This window comes from Salvelinus alpinus, chromosome 2, assembly GCF_045679555.1.
Source record: "Salvelinus alpinus chromosome 2, SLU_Salpinus.1, whole genome shotgun sequence".
Classification (NCBI taxonomy): Eukaryota; Metazoa; Chordata; class Actinopteri; order Salmoniformes; family Salmonidae; genus Salvelinus; species Salvelinus alpinus.
In genome coordinates this window covers 43,733,630-43,753,431 of record NC_092087.1, presented here as the reverse complement: position 1 = coordinate 43,753,431, position 19,802 = coordinate 43,733,630, and the positions used below count along the sequence as shown (strand labels likewise).

The following is a 19,802-nucleotide window of genomic DNA, read 5'->3' as shown; positions in this document are numbered from 1 at the left end:
GAAGAGATTGATGTTTCAGCAGAGCTACACAGAATGACAAGTACTGTTTTTGTGTGTGGGGGTATTTCTTTTTGCCATTGGGCAAAGAGAAGAATTTGCCGTTTTAAAGCTAATCTCATGCTATTCTACACATTTTGCCATGAAGCTGAGAGAAAATGTTGCTGTTTTAAAGCTAATTTCTTGAAGTCTTCATATTTCTCTGAAGTGTTCATATTCTATCTGGGGGGCCCAACCTTTACATGGATCTCACAGATCCATTTAACACATTTCAACAGGTGAGGACCCTAAAAAGGGCAATTTTCCCCTTGTACATGAACTGCTATGATTATTATTATCCCACAATTAAAAAATACCTATTTCATATAAGTGTTTCATTTTAGGCAATTATACAGTGTATATGCCCTATAAAGCTGTTTAATCATCAGATTTGCATTCAGAATCAGTTGGTGGGGGCCCATTACATTAGAAACTGGAGAAACATAGAACTACGTCCGCCTCTGTATGTCAGACCTACTATGGAAAAATATGGAACATCAAACTGAATACACATCATTCCTGAAGCCTTGACTTTGGTTGGGCCTTAAGTCCATCATTATGCCACTGCCTTCTGGGTTTGAGTTCATCAAGGGCATACATCTTGAGGTCCCAGACACCAGCGCAATGGGGAGGCCAACCTGAAATACGGTTGGTATTTATGTATATAGGGCTGCTGACTTCTTAGCTCTGTGAGTGACAGGCAGCATATGGTGACTCCTAGAAGTGCAGACAGAGAGGATAGGGGTTAGAGCACGAGGCTTAAGGCTAACCAGGAGCCTTTGGATTTATTGTATTACATACAGTACAGTATTCTCGGAAATACAGTGATACTCTTTTACAATAGATAAAAATGGGTTTTTATCGTGTGTCTCGTGTTCCGTGTCTGTCTCGTGTTCTGTGTCTGTCTCGTGTGCTTTGGGTGTGTACAATATAAGTGATGGTACTGTAAGTGCGCTGACGGGTCAAGTGTGGGCCCAGATCACTGACTTTCACCTTAGGAACAAAAGTTTCTAGCTTTTAATTTTTTATTAATTTGAAATAATAAAAACTTTATTCCATTTTGACATTATGGGGCCAGTGACACAAAATCTCAATGAATCAATTCTAAATTCAGGTTGTAACACAACAACATGTGGAAAAAGTCAAGGGGTGTGAATACTTTCTGAAGGCACTGTACGTATCATCTCCATCTTTTCATTCAGATTTCATGTCTCATAATAGTAATAATAATCATTATCATCATCATCACATTGAAGCTTACTCAACCCCTGAATCATTTCAACAAATTCAAAAACGTCTGTAGTCTAGCCTTTCAAGTTCCTTTTGCCACAGTTCACCTGTTCACCTGTTTGAAAGAACTCATGTAGGCCTACACTAAAATGAAAAGGAGACATCCCTCATAGCATGAAAGGACAAATACTTTTGACTGTGTGCTCATTCACTCTCCTTAGCTGTCTTCAGGCTCATTATTTACTAATGGGACACTAGCTTAAGATCCCTTGTGGTGTGCACAGTCAATAAGTATCCAATCCCTTTGTTATGGCAAGCCTAAATAAGTTCAGGAGTAAAAGTTTGCTTAAGTCACATAATACGTTTCATGGACTCACTCTGTATGTAATTACAGTGTTTAACAGGATTTTTGAATGACTACCTCATCTCTGTACCCCACACATACAATTATCTGTAAGGTCCCTCAGTCGAGCAGTGGGTTTCCAACACAGATTCGACCACAAAGACCCGGAGCACCTATTGCAGACATTGAATATCTCTTTGAGCATGGTGACGTTATTAATTACACTTTGGATGGTGTCCAGTCACTATAAAGATACAGGTGTCCTTCCTAACTCAGTTGCCGGACAGGAAGGAAACCACTCAGGGATTTCACCATGAGGCCAATGGTGACTTTGAAACAGTTACAGAGTTTAATGGCTGTGATAGGAGAAAACTGAGGTTGGATCAACAACATTGTAGTTACTCCATAATACCAACCATAATGACAGAGTGCAAAGAAGGAAGCCTGTACGGAGAATAAAAAAAAAAAAGCATCCTATTTGCAATAAGGCACTAAAGTATTGCGCTAAGAAATTAACTTCATGTCCTGAATACCAAGCGTTATGTTTAGGGGAAATCCAACACAGCACATAACTGAGTGCCACTCTTCATATTTTCAAGCATGGTGGTGGCTGCATCATGTTATGGGTATGCTTGTCATCGGCAAGGACTAGGGAGTTTTTTTTGTTGATAAAAAGAAACGGAATAGAGCTAAGCACAGACAAAATCCTAGAGTAAAATCTGGTTCACTCTGTCTTCCAACAGACACTAGGAGACAAATTCACCTTTCAGCAAGACAATAACCTAAAACACAAGGCCAAATATACACTGGAGTTGCTTACCAAGACGACATTGAATGTTCCTGGGTGACCTTATTCATAGACTGTTTTCTTGCATCATGTCTGTCTTCTTCAATAGCTGAAGGCATCATGTCATGTTACCAGTGTGATTGAAGAGAGTGGCTTGCCTTGTCTAATTAGACCATGAACTACAATAGGGTTATACCATAGAGACTGTATAGATTAAATGCTAGCACTTTATTTGGATGGTCCCAAATAGATGGCTTGTAGATGTTCAACTAACTGTCAACAACATTTCAACTAACTATCCACTAACCCTAACCTTAACTCTTACCCTAATCCTACTCTAACCATAATTGTTCATGTCATCTTAAACGTACATTTTAATTCTACATACATTTCAAATGTACATTCAATTTAAAATAAAATAATAAAAACACTAAATAATTAAAAAACAATTAAGAGGTGTAAAAATGATCAGTATGGTTCCTGAAGGGAAAAGTGCATGCGTTATTACACACCAGAGGTGTAACAATAGTTGTCTATGAATGCAATGTCCTGTGTTTTTCTAAAACAAGAAAAACAAGAAAACAATTAAGACCTTGAGCCAATAAAAAAAACTTCCCTTGCCTCACATTTGTTCACCCAGAATTGCAGAAATATCTATGTACCCAGAATATCGCCTTATATACATTTTTGATTTATTCCTTACTTTACTCGGTGAGTTGACTGAGAATACATTCTCATTTACAGCAATGGAAAAGTGGGGAACTTTCCTGGGGAAAGTTACAAAACATAGAAAAAATACATAGTTATTAACTTACAAAATACATAAGCAGGCAAAAAAACACACACACAATAGAAAGGCTAAAACATAAGACCAAGCATAGAATCATTAGAAACAAACACATTTCTTCCTTAAAAGGTCCTCATTCTGTCACGCCCTGACCATAGTTTGCTTTGTATGTTTTATGTTTTGTTTGGTCAGGGTGTGATCTGAGTTGGCATTCTATGTTGTAAGTCTGGTTTGTCTATTTCTATGTGTTTGGCCTGATATGGTTCTCAATCAGAGACAGGTGTTTTGCATTGTCTCTGATTGGGAACCATATTTAGGTAGCCTGTTTTGTATTGTGGGTTGTGGGTTATTGTCTATGTCTAGTTGCCTGTGTCTGCACTTTTGTATGATAGCTTCACGTTCGTTTTGTTATTTTGTATAGTTTGTTTAGTGTTCATCTTCATAAATAAATAGAAGATATATTCATATCACGCTGCGCCTTGATCCTCCTCTCTTCCACCATACAACGAACGTGACAGAATAACCCACCATCAATGGACCAAGCAGCGTGAAATGGAGGAACAGCGCTTTGTGGAGAAATGGACTTGGGAGGAGATTCTGGACGGTAAGGGACCCTGGGCACAGGCTGGTGAATATCGCCGCCCAAAAGCTGAGCTGGAGGCAGCGAAAGCGTGGAGGCGGCGGTATGAGGAGGCTGCGTGTAAGCGCGGCTGGAAGCCAGAGAGGCAGCCCCAAAAATGTATTGGGGGGGGGCACACGGGGAATGTGGCTAAGCCAGGTAGGAGACCTGAGCCAACTCCCCGTGCTTACCGTGGAGAGAGAGCGACCGGGCAGGCACCGTGTTATGCAGAGATGCGCACGGTGTCCCTGGTGCGCAGGCATAGCCCGGTGCGGTACATAACAGCACCTCATATCGGCCGGGCTAGATTGGGCATCGAGCCAGGTGCCATGAAACCGGCTCTACGGATCTGGTCACCAGTGCGTCTCCTTAGGCCGGGGTACATAGCACCAGCCCTACGCATGGTGTCCCCGGTTCGCCAGCACAGCCCAGTGCGGGCTATTCCACCTCGCCGCACTGGCCTGGCTACGGGGAGCATTCAGCCAGGTAGGGTTGGGCAGGCTCGGTGCTCGAGACCTGTAGTGCACCTCCACGGTCCGGTTTATCCGGTGCCTTCTCCACACACCAGTCCGCCTGTGACAGCCCCTCGCACCAGTCCAGTACCACCAGTGCCTACACCACGCACCAGGCTTCCTGTGCGTCTCCAGAGCCCTGTACACCCTGTTTCTCCTCCGCGCACTCGCCCGGAGTTGCGTGTCCCCGTCCCAGTACCACCAGTGCCGGCACCACGCACCAGGCTTATAGTGCGCCTCGGCAGTCCAGTATGCCCTGATCCTTCTCCCCGCACTCGCCTTGAGGTGCGTGTCCCCAGCCCGGTACCACCAGTTCCGGCACCACGCACCAGGCCTACAGTGCGCCTCGGCACGCCTGAGCTGCCCGTCTGTCCAGCCCCGCCTGAGCTGCCCGTCTGTCCAGCGCCGCCTGAGCTGCCCGTCTGTCCAGCGCCGCCTGAGCTGCCCGTCTGTCCAGCGCCGCCTGAGCTGCCCGTCTGTCCAGCGCCGCATGAGCTGCCCGTCTGTCCAGCGCCGCCTGAGCTGCTCGTCTGTCCTGAGTCGTTAGAGCCATCCGGCAGTCAGGAGCCGCCAGAGCCGCCCGCCAGTCAGGAGCCGCCAGAGCCGCCCGCCAGTCAGGAGCTGCCAGAGCCGCCCGCCAGTCAGGAGCTGCCAGAGCCGCCCGCCAGTCAGGAGCTGCCAGAGCCGCCTTTCAGTCCGGAGCTGCCCGTCAGTCCGGAGCTGCCCCTCAGTCCTGAGCTGCCCCTCAGTCCTAAGCTGCCCCTCAGTCCGGAGCTGCCCCTCAGTCCGGAGCTGCCCCTCAGTCCGGAGCTACCCTCAGTCCTGAGCTGCCCCTCAGTCCGGAGTTGCCCCTCAGTCCGGAGTTTCCCGTCAGTCCGGAGATGCCCGTCAGTCCGGAGATGCCCCTCAGTCCTGAGCTGCCCCTCAGTCCGGAGCTGCCCCTCAGTCCGGAGCTACCCCTCAGTCCGGAGCTGCCCCTCAGTCCGGAGCTGCCCCTCAGTCCGGAGCTGCCCCTCAGTCCGGAGCTGCCCCTCAGTCCTGAGCTGCCCCTCAGTCCGGAGCTGCCCCTCTGTACGGAGCTGCCCCTCTGTCCGGAGCTGCCCCTCAGTCCGGAGCTGCCCCTCCGTCCAGGGGCGCCCTCTAGGATGGTCTTCAGTCCGGGACCCGCTGCAAGGGTCCCCGCTCCAGAGGCGCCACCAAAGCGGGTTATGACTATGGTGGAGTGGGGTCCACGTCCCGCGCCGGAGCCGCCACCGCGGACAGATGCCCACCCAGACCCTCCCCTATAGGTTTAGTTTTTTGCGGCCGGAGTCCGTACCTTGAGGGGGGGGTACTGTCACGCCCTGACCATAGTTTGCTTTGTGTGTTTTATGTTTTGTTTGGTCAGGGTGTGATCTGAGTGGGCATTCTATGTTGTATGTCTGGTTTGTCTATTTCCATGTGTTTGGCCTGATATGGTTCTCAATCAGAGACAGGTGTTTTGCGTTGTCTCTGATTGGGAACCATATTTAGGTAGCCTGTTTTGTATTGTGGGTTGTGGGTTATTGTCTATGTCTAGTTGCCTGTGTCTGCACTTTTGTATGATAGCTTCACGTTCGTTTTGTTATTTTGTATAGTTTGTTTAGTGTTCATCTTCATAAATAAATAGAAGATGTATTCATATCACGCTGCGCCTTGGTCCTCCTCTCTTCCACATTACGACAATCGTGACACATTCAGCTGTCTTTCTGATACAGAGTGCAGTGATGTGTGCTGAAACAATAGCCTGTAACGATTTTCCTCCTCTCCAGACGAGGAGTATGAAGGATCGGACCAATGTGCAGCGTGGTAAGTGTCCATAATAGATTTTTAATAAATCAAAATGAACACAGAACAAAAATAACAAAACACGAACAAACAACCGAAACAGTCCCGTATGATGCAAACACTGAAACAGGAAACAACCACCCACCAAACACAATAGAAAACAGGCTACCTAAATATGGCTCCCAATCAGAGACAACGACTGACACCTGCCTCTGATTGAGAACCATACTAGGCCAAACACATAGAAATATAACAGAACAAAACATAGAAAAACATAGAATGCCCACCCCAACTCACGCCCTGACCAACTAAAATAAAGACATAAAAAAGGAACTAAGGTCAGAACGTGACATAGCCTGTAATAAAGGGTAATGCGCTATGATAAACGGCGTCCAGTGGCTTCAACACAGTGGCAGTGTCACGATCGTCTTTAGGTGAAAGAGAGGACCAAGGCGCAGCGTGATATAAATACATCTTCTATTTATTTGAAGATGAAACGAACACGAACACTAATACAAACTAGACAAAACAACAAACGACCGTGAAGCTAACAAACGAAAGTGCAGACACAAGCTACTAACGTCAAACATAGACAATTACCCACAACCTACCTAATGCCTATGGCTGCCTTAAATATGGCTCCCAATCAGAGACAACGATAGACAGCTGTCTCTGATTGAGAACCAATCCAGGCAACCATAGACTTACATAAACACCTACACTGAACACAACCCCATGAACTCTACAAAACCCCCTAGGCAATACAAACACCCTAGACTAGACAAAAACACACAAACATCCCCGCTGTCACACCCTGACCTAACTAAAATAATAAAGAAAACAAAGATAACTAAGGCCAGGGCGTGACAGGCAGATGCATTCATATAGACGATATCGTCATAGTCTAAGACTGAAATTAATGTCAAATGAATTATTCGTTTTCTGCTATTTAAAGAAAGGCGGGGGGCGTCATGCACCCATTATTTTAAAGGGGGCACAAAGTACATGAGGGTGAGTAGGGGTGGCTGGAATATAGAGAATTTTGCATTTTTAAACACCTGAATGGAAATTGGGAACATATATAGCTGGCTAGCTAAAGCCAACTTCATAACATTGCTAGGTTACAGAGAAACAACAAAACATGTTAGTTGTATTTATCTGTCAAGATGGAATGAATATGCTACATAGCTTGATCAAATTCATGAACAAACATACTTCCTGCGACTCCTGCCCATCACTGGCAGTTAAAATCAAATCAAACGCTGTGTGCGTCACTTGACACTCTCTCTCCTCCTCCATTGACGATCTGCATGTACACTAAAGTTTCTAGCATCCTGCCAAGCATATCTTTGCTATGTGGTGCACCTAGGAAGGAACCACTTACTAGGGAGAATAGTAGGGGCACTCTTTGCCTGGTCCAGTCAGTGTGCCCCCTTCGTAAAATACATCTGAAAGATATTTTTATAAATAATTCTGATATAACGCAGGCTTAAAAATTAAGTTTAGTAATTCATTTAACATCTGAATATTTTATTTAAAGGTATTTAAAAAATGTTCCCTTGTGACCCCTATGGGCATGAGGCCTCTGCCTATTCCTATAAAATAAGCATATTTTAATTCTTAACTTCTTAACTAACTCATCAACATGCTTTTTGAAGCCAAGCTTTCATCAATTCAGATGCCTTGCTATTTATGAGTAGGGACACAATCAATGAAGGCTCTATCAGATACATTTTTGCTTGACTTTGAAAATAACATATACTTTATTTTACCTGCATTAAGTTCCAATTTCAGTTCAGTTCAGTTCAACAAAGGCTTTCTGTAAGGAATATGGACTCGTGTGGACATATAAGTTGTGACACATTGTCAGGATGAGTGCAGCCATAAAGCATGGAGAAGGCTATTATTACTGAACTATACAATTGTAAAAGTTTTAAAGTTGGCCAATGATGAACAACTTTTGGTGATTTTAATAGCATCAACGATATTTAGAATGGAAAGAACTGATTCATAGGCTAGTGTTATAAAACTGTTTTAAAAACTGTTTTTGTTATGTATCATAGCAGCGTTACAGAAGAGTATTACTAAAGAGCTTGAACAGATCAGTTTCAAGATAACTGTAATTGACAGTTTAACAAGATAATTTCACACCTTTCCACTTATCATATCAAGTCTGTCATTTAATACAGCAAGTGAATGAATAGGGCGTTATTTGGACAATTATCTTTATCAGTTGAATCCAAGGTGTTAATGGTTGGATAATTGATGTGTCCTTACAGGGAATTGAAATGAACTTGATGTGCTTCTGGAGTTCAATAAGAGACGTGGAGTTCCATACATGAAGTTCCATAAGAAGTGGATCATGTTTTGCGCCTTTGGTGAATTCCTGAAGAATTAGCTCCAGAATGACTGTCCTGTTAATTACTGTCTTGACACCTGCCAATCCTGCCAATATTTCATTCAGGTGTCCAGAAACAGTCTGCTCAATTCCTGCTGTTTTCTTTCCTGCTTAGCTTATATAAATTGCATATCAATTTGAGCTGAGGAAGGAAGAAGAGTCACCCGATAAGTAATCACTCTTTCCTTGTCTTTAAGGGATGATATACTGCTTTTGCGCCTTTGGTGAATTCCTGAAGAATTACCCCCAGAATGACTGTTCTGTTAATTACTGTCTTGACACCTCTGAGAAAAATCCTGCCGCTGTTCCCTTCAGATTCCCAGAAACAGTCTACTGCATTGGTTGCTCAATTCCTGCTGCTTGTCTCATTTTCTTGCGCGTATACGTTCGCTCATCAATTTCAGCTCATTTGCTGAATTCCTGCGATTTTCTTTCCTGCTTAGCTTATGTAAATGGCTCATCAATTTGAGCTGAGGAAGGAAGCTAAGAAGAGTCAGCCGACAAGTAATTACTCTTGCTGTAAGTACCTTGAAAACAATTTAGAATGAACTAGCCAGCTACCACTACGCTGCATTTTAGAGATTGAAGACCTATGCACATAGAATCATTGAACACTGGTCACTTTAATAATGTTAGATACTGTTCTGACCACTTTATATGTACACTACCCGTCAAAAGTTTTAAAACACCTTCTCATTCAGGGGTTTTTCTTTATTTTTTACTATTTTCTACATTGTAGAATAATAGTGAACTGTGAAATAACACATATGGAATCATGTAGTAATCAAAAAAGTGTTCAACAAATCTAAGTATATTTGAGAGTCTTGGCATTCTCTCAACCAGCTTCATGAGGTAGTCACCTGAAATGCATTTCAGTTAACAGGTGTGCCTTTTTAACCTTTCATACATGAGTTCCAAGTATCTGTAACGGTTGCCCCAGCATGAGTTTTTCATGCACGTGATGTTAGAATGTTCTCTCCATTCCAGAATGTGATTGTTACACAACAGTACATTTTTTATTTATCTAGGCTATTAATAACAAATTCTTCTTTACAATGACAGCCTAGGACCAGGGTTAACTGCCTTGTTGGGGGGCATAACAACAGATTTTTACCTTGTCAGCTCAGGGATTCGATCTAGCAACCTTTCGGTTACTGGCCCAACGCTCTAAACACTAAGCTCCCTGCCACCCCTTTAACCAGCGCTGCCCTCAAACCAATGCACGCATAAAGTTTTTATTTATCGGTTGTTTCAACTTGTCAATTTCAAATGATTTTCTAATAAGTTTTTATTTTCTAAGAACAGTTTGAATTGAGGTGTGTTCTGCCTCTTCATTCATTCACATAAAAATAGTCATTTTTACTTTTGTGGACGATACATTTTTGGGACATTTCTGACCAGACAAAATTCCCCAAGCACTTCCCAATTGTTTGCGCACTTTAAGTCTGTAGACATTTGTGCATCTCCGGTCAGAACGGGATCTGCACACACGTGTTCACATTTTCCGTCTGTTGCCCGCATCGCGGTCATTGTTGTTTTCATTACTAATAATAACTTTGGAAATGTGTGCGTTTCTATCAAAGAAAGTGCCTTATTACGTTATAATAGTTTCTGAATGTTGTTTCTACTGTAGCTCACGGTATGTATGGAGCATCATATATTTGTGTATATATATTCCTTATACACGCAAGGTAACGTTACTCATTTCATAACCTTGATGGTGTTATATTCAATCGTGCTTATGTAGCTAGCTACATTCTTCTCTTAGCTCTGTAAAACAATGCTAATTCAGAGAAGTATTAGCTTGTGTTGTATTTTGAAGCTACCCTGGCCTTATGACTCCCAAGTGGCGCAGCGGCCAAAGGCACAGCATCTCAGTGCTAGAGGCGTCACTACAAACACCCTGGTTCAAATCCAGGCTGCGTTTCTATTAAAGTAAGTGCCTTATTACGTTATAATAGTTTCTGTATGTCTTGTTATGCCGTTTCTACTGTAGCTCACTGTATGTATGGAGCATAATATATTTGTGTATATTCCTTATAACCGTGGACACGCGAGGTAACGTTACTAATTTCAGAACCTTTATGGAATTATATTCAATCGTGCTTATGTAACGTTAGCTAGCTACATTATTCTATTAGCTCTGTAAAACAATGCTAATTGCGTCAGAGAAGTATTAGCATGTGTTGTATTTTGAAGTTACCCAGGCCTTGCGACTCCCAACCCTGGTTCGAATCCAGACTGTATCACAACTGGCCGTGACAGGGAGTCCCATAGAGCGGTGCACAATTGGCCTAGCGTCGTTGTAAATAACAATTTGATGTTAAGTGACTTGCCTAGTTAAATAAAAATTATATGACAATGGTTTGTTTTCATTTGGCATATTTAACACAGCGCTGTTCTGCCCTGCCTTGCCCCCTTGTGGAGCTCAAAAGTTGCTGTTTCTTACTGTTTTAACTCAAATTTGTGATTTTGTCAATGCAATATACTATTTTCATAGCATTGTTTATTATGCTACTTCTTTGTAATATTGTTTTATTGCTATATCCTTATATTGTATTCTAATTACTAATAATTCCCCTTTATTCTGTACTTTCAGAAACCACAAACAGTATTTGCCAATATCATAACTGGAACTGGAGCTGGACATCTTACAAGCTGAAGGTTGAGGCCAGCTTTGTATGCTAGCGTACACTCCTTAACAGTTTTACTGGATGAAAACACAGCAAGAAAACACATACTGTATGCCAATATGTAATAGTCATCTATTTTATTGCAGTATTGGTTGTGGTTGGTTGAACAACAACAACAAAAACTTGTTTTACTAGAGGAAAAAAACGGAATATGCATAACCCATATTTCATATTCATGCTGTGACTGAACAATAACTGCCCCCAAGTGGTCCTCAGATTCAGGGTTCTCAATGGCTGAAAGGTTGGGGGCAGCTCCTCACTGTCACTGTCAGAATCTGATTCCTGACTTTCAGACTCATTGTCAGAATTTAAAAAAAAATCTCCAGAATTTCCGCATTTGTGAGTTGTCTCCTTTTGAAAGACATTGCTAATGCTACAGCTTAGCTCACTAGCTACATACATACAGTTGAAGTCAGAAGTTTACATACACTTAGATTGGAGTCATTAAAACTTGTTTTCAACCACTCCACAAATTTCTTGTTAACAAACTATAGTTTTGGCAAGTCAGTTAGGACATCTACTTTGTGCATGACGCAAGTCATTTTTCCAACAATTGTCTACAGACAGATTATTTCACTTATAACTCACTGTATCACAATTCCAGTGGGTCAGAAGTAGAGGTCGACCGATTATGATTTTTCAACGCCGATACCGATTATTGGAGGACCAAAAAAGCCGATACCGATTAATCGGCCGGTTTTTAAAATGTATTTGTAATAATGACAATTACAACAATACTGAATGAACACTTATTTTAACTTAATATAATACATCAATAAAAATTCATTTAACCTCAAATAAATAATGAAACATGTTCAATTTGGTTTAAATAATGCAAAAACAAAGTGTTGGAGAAGAAAGTAAAAGTGCAACATGTGCCATGTAAAAAAGCTAACGTTTAAGTTCCTTGCTCAGAACATGAGAACATATGAAAGCTTGTGGTTCCTTTTAACATGAGTCTTCAATATTCCAAGGTAAGAGGTTTTAGGTTGTAGTTAATATAGTATTTATAGGACTATTTCTCTCTATACCATTTGTATTCCATATACCTTTGACTATTGGAAGTTCTTATAGGCACTTTAGTATTGCCAGTGTAACAGTATAGCTTCCGTCCCTCTCCTCGCTCCTACCTGGGCTCGAACCAGGAACACATTGACAACAGCCACCCTCGAAGCAGCGTTACCCATGCAGAGCATGGTGACCCATCAGAGCGAGTGACGTTTGAAACGCTATTAGCGTGCACCCCGCTAACTAGCTGGCCATTTCACATCGGTTACACCAGCCTAATCTCGGGAGTTGATAGGCTTGAAGTCATAAACAGCGCAATGCTTGAAGCACAGTGAAGAGCTGCTGTCTGTATGCTATGTCTTGCTTGTCCTATGTTGCTATGTCTTGCTTGTTCTATGTTGCTATTGTCTATATTGTAATTGTTTTTAATAACCTGCCCAGGGACTGCGGTTGAAAATTAGCCGGCTGGCTAAAACCGGCACTTTTACTGAAACGTTGATTAATGTGCACTGTCCCTGTAAAAATAAAAATAAACTCAAACTCAAACTCATAACGCACTAAAGTGCTGTTTGAATGAATGCTTACGAGCCTGCTGCTGCCTACCATCGCTCAGTCAGACTGCTCTATCAAATATCAAATCATAGATTTAATTATAACATAATAACACACAGAAATACGAGCCTTTGGTCATTAATATGGTCGAATCCGGAAACTATCATTTCGAAAACAAAACGTTTATTATTATCGCATATAAGAAGTGACACAATTTCACCTCGTTAATATTGCCTGCTAACCTGGATTTCTTTTAGCTAAATATGCAGGTTTAAAAATATATACTTCTGTGTATTGATTTTAAGAAAGGCATTGATGTTTATGGTTAGGTACACGTTGGTACAAGTCATTTTCCTGCGAATGCGCACCGCATCGATTATATGCAACGCAGGACACGCTATATAAACTAGTAATTTCATCAACCATGTGTAGTTAACTAGTGATTATGATTGATTGATTGATTGTTTTTTATAAGATAAGTTTAATGCTAGCTAGCAACTTACCTTGGCTTTTTACTGCATTCGCGTAACAGGCAGGCTCCTCGTGGAGTGCAATGAGAGGCAGGTGGTTAGAGCGTTGGACTAGTTAACTGTAAGGTTGCAAGATTGAATCCCCGAGCTGACAAGGTAAAAACCTGTCGTTCTGCCCCTGAACAAGGCAGTTAACCCACCGTTCCTAGGCCGTCATTGAAAATAAGAATGTGTTCTTAACTGACTTGCCTAGTTAAATAAAGGTGTAAAAACTTGTTATGAAAACTTGAAATCGGCCCTAATTAATTGGCCATTCCGATTAATCGGTCGACCTGTAGTCAGAAGTTTACATACACTAAGTTGACTGTGCCTTTAAACAGCTTGGAAAATTCCAGAAAATTATGTCATGTTTTAGAAGCTTCTGATAGGCTAATTTACATAATTTGAGTCAATTGGAGGTGTACCTGTGGATGTATTTCGAGGCCTACCTTCAAACTCAGCGCCTCTTTGCTTGATATCACGGGAAAATCCAAAGAAATCAGCCAAGACCTCAGAAAAAACATTGTAGACCTCCACAAGTCTGGTTCATCCTTGGGAGCAAATTCCAAACGCCTGAAGGTACCACGTTCATCTGTACAAACAATAGTATGCAAGTATAAACACCATGGGACCACGCTGCCGTCATGCCACTCAGGAAGGAGACGTGTTCTGTCTCCTAGAGATGAATGTACTTTGGTGCGAAACGTGCAAATCAATCCCAGAACAACAGCAAAGGACCTTGTGAAGATTCTGGAGGAAACAAGTACAAAAGTATCTATCCACAGTAAAACGAGTCCTAAATCGACATAACCTGAAAGGCCGGTCAGCAAGGAAGAAGCCACTACTCCAAAACCGCCGTAAAAAAGCCAGACTATGGTTTGCAACTGCACATAGGGACAAAGATCGTGCTTTTGCGAGAAATGTCCTCTGGTCTGATGAAACAAAAATAGAACTGTTTGGCCATAATGACCATCATTATGTTTGGAGGAAAAAGGGGGAGGCTTGCATGCTGGAGAACACCATCCCAACCTTGAAGCACAGGGGTGGCAGCATCATGTTGTGGTGGTGCGTTGCTGCAGGAGGGACTGGTGCACTTCACAAAATAGATGGCATCATGAGAAAGGAATATTATGTGGATTTTTGAAGCAACATCTCAAGACATCAGTCAGGAAGTTAAAGCTTGGTCGCAAATGGTTCTTTCAAATGGACAATGACCCCAAGCATACTTCCAAAGTTGTGGCAAAATGGCTTAAGGACAACAAAGTCAAGATATTGGAGTGGCCATCACAAAGCCCTGACTTCAATCCTATAGAAAATTTGTGAGCAGAACTGAAAAAGTGTGTGCGAGCAAGGAGGCTTAGAAACCTTATTAAGTTACACCAGCTCTGTCAGAAGGAATGGGCCAAAATTCACCCAACTTATTGTGGGAAGCTTGTTGAAGGCTACCCGAAACATTTGACCCAAGTTAAACAATTTAAAGGCAATGCTACCAAATACTAATTGAGTGTATGTAAACTTCTGACCCACTGGGAATGTGATGAAAGAAATAAAAGCTGAAATAACTCATTCTCTCTACTATTATTCTGACATTTCACATTCTTAAAATAAAGTGGTGATCCTAACTGACCTAAGACAGGGAATTTTTACTAGGATTAAATGTCAGGAATTGTGAAAACTGAGTTTAAATGTATTTGGCTAAGGTGTATGTAAACTTCCGACTTCAACTATATATACAATTACTAATCAGGGGAATTGGAATAGGTGTGCGTAATGAGACAGTTCACTGATGCCTAGAGGCCGGTGACGTAGACCTCCGGAACTGGTGCATGGAAGGGCAGCAGTACCGGGGGAATCCGTGACAATATCTCAGTTTCAAGGTCTCAGCTTGGAGAGAAGAAGCCTCGTGCGGTATTGGTCAATCACATACATGAAACAAACGTTAATGATGAATTAATTATGAATAATGAATAATATAAATCATGCAAATACACTGCTCAAAAAAATAAAGGGAACACTAAAATAACACATCCTAGATCTGAATGAATTAAATATTCTTATTAAATACTTTTTTCTTTACATAGTTGAATGTGCTGACAACAAAATCACACAAAAATGATCAATGGAAATCAAATTTATCAACCCATGGAGGTCTGGATTTTGAGTCACACTCAAAATTAAAGTGGAAAACCACACTACAGGCTGATCCAACTTTGATGTAACGTCCTTAAAACAAGTCAAAATGAGGCTCAGTAGTGTGTGTGGCCTCCACGTGCCTGTATGACCTCCCTACAACGCCTGGGCATGCTCCTGATGAGGTGGCGGATGGTCTCCTGAGGCATCTCCTCCCAGACCTGAACTAAAGCATCCGCCAACTCCTGGACAGTCTGTGGTGCAACGTGGCGTTGCTGGATGGAGCGAGACATGATGTCCCAGATGTGCTCAATTGGATTCAGGTCTGGGGAACGGGCGGGCCAGTCCATAGCATCAATGCCTTCCTCTTGCAGGAACTGCTGACACACTCCAGCCACATGAGGTCTAGCATTGTCTTGCATTAGGAGGAACCCAGGGCCAACCGCACCAGCATATGGGTCTCACAAGGGGTCTGAGGATCTCATCTCGGTACCTAATGGCAGTCAGGCTACCTCTGGCGAGCACATGGAGGGCTGTGCGGCCCCCCAAAGAAATGCCACCCCACACCATGACTGACCCACCGCCAAACCGGTCATGCTGGAGGATGTTGCAGGCAGCAGAAGGTTCTCCACGGCGTCTCCAGACTCTGTCACGTCTGTCACGTGCTCAGTGTGAACCTGCTTTCATCTGTGAAGAGCACAGTGCGCCAGTGGCGAATTTGCCAATCTTGGTGTTCTCTGGCAAATGCCAAACGTCCTGCACGGTGTTGGGCTGTAAGCACAACCCCCACCTGTGGACGTCGGGCCCTCATACCACCCTCATGGAGTCTGTTTCTGACCGTTTGAGCAGACACATGCACATTTGTGGCCTGCTGGAGGTCATTTTGCAGGGCTCTGGCAGTGCTCCTCCTGCTCAAAGGCGGAGGTAGCGGTCCTGCTGCTGGGTTGTTGCCCTCCTACGGCCTCCTCCACGTCTCCTGATGTACTGGCCTGTCTCCTGGTAGCGCCTCCATGCTCTGGACACTACGCTGACAGACACAGCAAACCTTCTTGCCACAGCTCGCATTGATGTGCCATCCTGGATGAGCTGCACTACCTGAGCCACTTGTGTGGGTTGTAGACTCTGTCTCATGCTACCACTAGAGTGAAAGCACCGCCAGCATTCAAAAGTGACCAAAACATCAGCCAGGAAGCATAGGAACTGAGAAGTGGTCTGTGGTCACCACCTGCAGAACCACTCCTTTATTGGGGGATGTCTTGCTAATTGCCTATAATTTCCACCTGTTGTCTATTCCATTTGCACAACAGCATGTGAAATGTATTGTCAATCAGTGTTGCTACCTAAGTGGACAGTTTGATTTCACAGAAGTGTGATTGACTTGGAGTTACATTGTGTTGTTTATTTTTTTGAGCAGTGTATAACTTGTCAGTGTAAGCAGTATATATGAGCACTAACAGGACTGCCCCGGTGGAGCTCACTTCAAACTGAGTTTAAATGTATTTGGCTAAGGTGTATGTAAACTTCCGACTTCAACTGTAAACAACAACACTGAATAGCTCAGAGTGGGGGTGAGAGGTTACGTGATTGACTGCCGGCACCCGCCACTTGTATCAATAAATCACAATCAGAAAATGTTTTGTGTGGTAATTATTGATATATTTACTGTTTTATTCACATGTTTTCAAGTACTGATGACGAATCATGCATTCTGATTCTTGCATAGATTGTACTGGGGACATAAAATGTGTGTAAAATTCTTTTTTGAAGGTTGTACTGATTATAATGAGCTAAGCTAATTCCAGCTATGTGTGGAGCCATGTTTGTTGACATACAATGCATTCTGGGTTTCACGTAATCGTCTGTCGGACCAAACATGTTATAACAAAATGAGGTGAGTAAGGGTTCACTCATTTTTTGAGAACTTCCGGAAGTGAATGGTGGGATGTGAACGATGGTAGACGACACCCCCCCTTCAACATGCATACTATAAACAGACCAAACTCATCTTGTCTTCTCTTATTATCTTTGGTTTCTGTGAGAGTGAAAAAGAATGGCAGTGCACAGAAACTACCCATCGTCTGATTACTTTCAATTTCTAGAGAGTGTTTTACTCAATTATTTCGATCAATGTTGAGCTCACCCCTGCTGTGAGTAATTATAAATAGTAATTGCTATTAGCTAATTCATATTGTAGCTCATGTCAGCCGAGAGTTATAAAAATATGACCGCTTGTGTTATGTCAATCTTTCCTCAGTTAGCGCTAAGACAAATGTAGCCTACATTTTTCCGGTTTGGATGATTGTTTTATGCTGTAGCTACTTCTGTGAATGTCTGAACATTGCATCCAAAAATAAAATGCTCACATTCTGGACATAACTTTGTAAGGACTGTGTTTGTGCAAAATGTTTCTGAAAAAACTGGCCAGCTAAAATGCTGATTGTAGCTTCATTCGAAACTGGCCATTCTAAATAAAGGTTCTAATCACACCGGTTTGATCGTATGCTACAGGGACCACTGTAGAATGATCACATCCATGTGTTGGTACATGTGAAAAGGTTAAAAGTTCATTTGAGGAATTTCTTTCCTTAATGTGTTTGAGCCAATCAGTTGTGTTGTGACAAGGTATGGGGGGTATACTGAAGATAGCCCTATTTGGTAAAATACCAAGTTCATATTATGGCAAGAACAGCTCAAATAAGCAAAAAGAAACGACAGTCCATCATTACTTTAAGACAGGAAGGTCAGTCAATGCGGAACATTTCAAGAACGTTCGAAGTTTCTTCAAGTGCAGTCGCAAAAAACATCAAGCTCTATGATGAAACTGGCTCTCATGAGGACCGCCAGAGGAATGGAAGACCCAGAGTTACCTCTGCTGCAGAGGATAAGTTACCAGCCTCCAAAATTGCAGCCCAAATAAATGCTTCACAGAGTTCAAGTAACAAACACATCTCAACATAAACTGTTCAAAGGAGACTGTGTGTTTCAGGCCTTCATGGTGGAATTGCTGCAAAGAAACCACTACTAAAGGACACCAATAATAAGAAGAGACTTGTTTGGGCCAAGAAACACGAGCAATAGACATTAGACAGGTGGAAATCTGTCATTTGGTCTGGAGTCCAAATTTGCGATTTTTGGTTCCAATCGCCGTGTCTTTGTGAGACGCCGTGTGGGTGAACGGATGATGTCTGCATGTGCATTTCCCACCATAAAGTATGGAGGAGGAGGTGTGATGGTGTGGGGGTGCTTTGCTGGTGACACTGTCAGTGATTTATTTAGAATTCAAGGCACACTTAATGAAAAACCCTTGAATGAGTAGGTGTTGTAAAACATTTGACCGGTAGTATACGGTGCATTCGGAAAGTATTCAGACCCCTTCCAAGATTGTGTCAATGCACAGATCTGGGGAAGGGTACAAACAAAATGTCTGCAGCATTGAATGTCCCCAAGAACACAGTGGCCTCTATCATTCTTAAATGGAAGAAGTTGGAACCACCAAGATTATTCCTCGAGCTGGCCACCCGGCCAAACTGAGCAATCGGGGTAGAAGGGCCTTAGTCAGGGAGGTGACCAAGAACCTGATGGTCACTCTGACAGAGCTCCAGAGTTCCTCTGTGGAGATATGAGAATCTTACAGAAGGACAAACATCTCTGCAGCACTTCACCAATCAGGCCTTTTTAGTAGAGTGGCCAGAAGGAAGCCACTCCTCAGTAAAAGGCACATGAATGCCTGCTTGGAGTTTGCCAAAAGGCACCTAAAGACTCTCAGACCATGAGAAACAAGATTCTCTGGTCTGATGAAACAAAGATTGAACTCTTTGGCCTGAATGCCAAGTGTCACATCTGGAAGAAACGTGGCACCATCCCTACGGCCCAGCCAGAGCCCAGACTTCAACCCGATCTAACGTCTCTGGAGAGACCTGAAAATAGCTGTGCAGCGACGCTCCCCATCTAACATGACAGAGCTTGAGAGGATATGCAGAGAAGAATGGGAGAAACTCGACAAATATGGGTGTGCCAAGCTTGTAGCATCATACCTAAGACTCAAGGCTGTAATTGCTGCAAAAGTGGCTTCAACAAAGTACTGAGTAAAGGTTCTGAATACTTATGTACATTTGATAGTTCCATTTTTTTCCACATGAACGGACAGAGAGACAGACAGACAGGCAGACAGACACAAACAGATAGACATTTTTTTTATTTTAATACATTTGCAAAAATTTCTGAAAACCAGTTTTTGCTTGGTCATTATAGGGTATTGTGTGTAGATTGATGAGGAAACTTAAAAAAAAAAAAAACTTCTTAGTGATCCCTTCGCGTGCCAATCCCGATCACGGGATTGATTTGACAACACCCAGTGAAATAGCAGCGCGCCAAATTCAAAAACAGAAATAC

At 42.7% G+C, this 19,802-nt stretch overlaps 1 long non-coding RNA gene across 1 annotated transcript in view; it reads left to right on the top strand.

Annotated features, from left to right (window-relative positions):
- Positions 1-8,835: 8,835 nt before the first annotated feature.
- The window catches only part of LOC139550916 (uncharacterized), a 45,864-nt gene continuing 34,897 nt past the window's right edge, over positions 8,836-19,802 (top strand). The window contains exon 1 of the long non-coding RNA XR_011670152.1: positions 8,836-9,037. This is a non-coding gene — a long non-coding RNA (uncharacterized lncRNA). The remainder of the gene's footprint in view (positions 9,038-19,802) is intronic.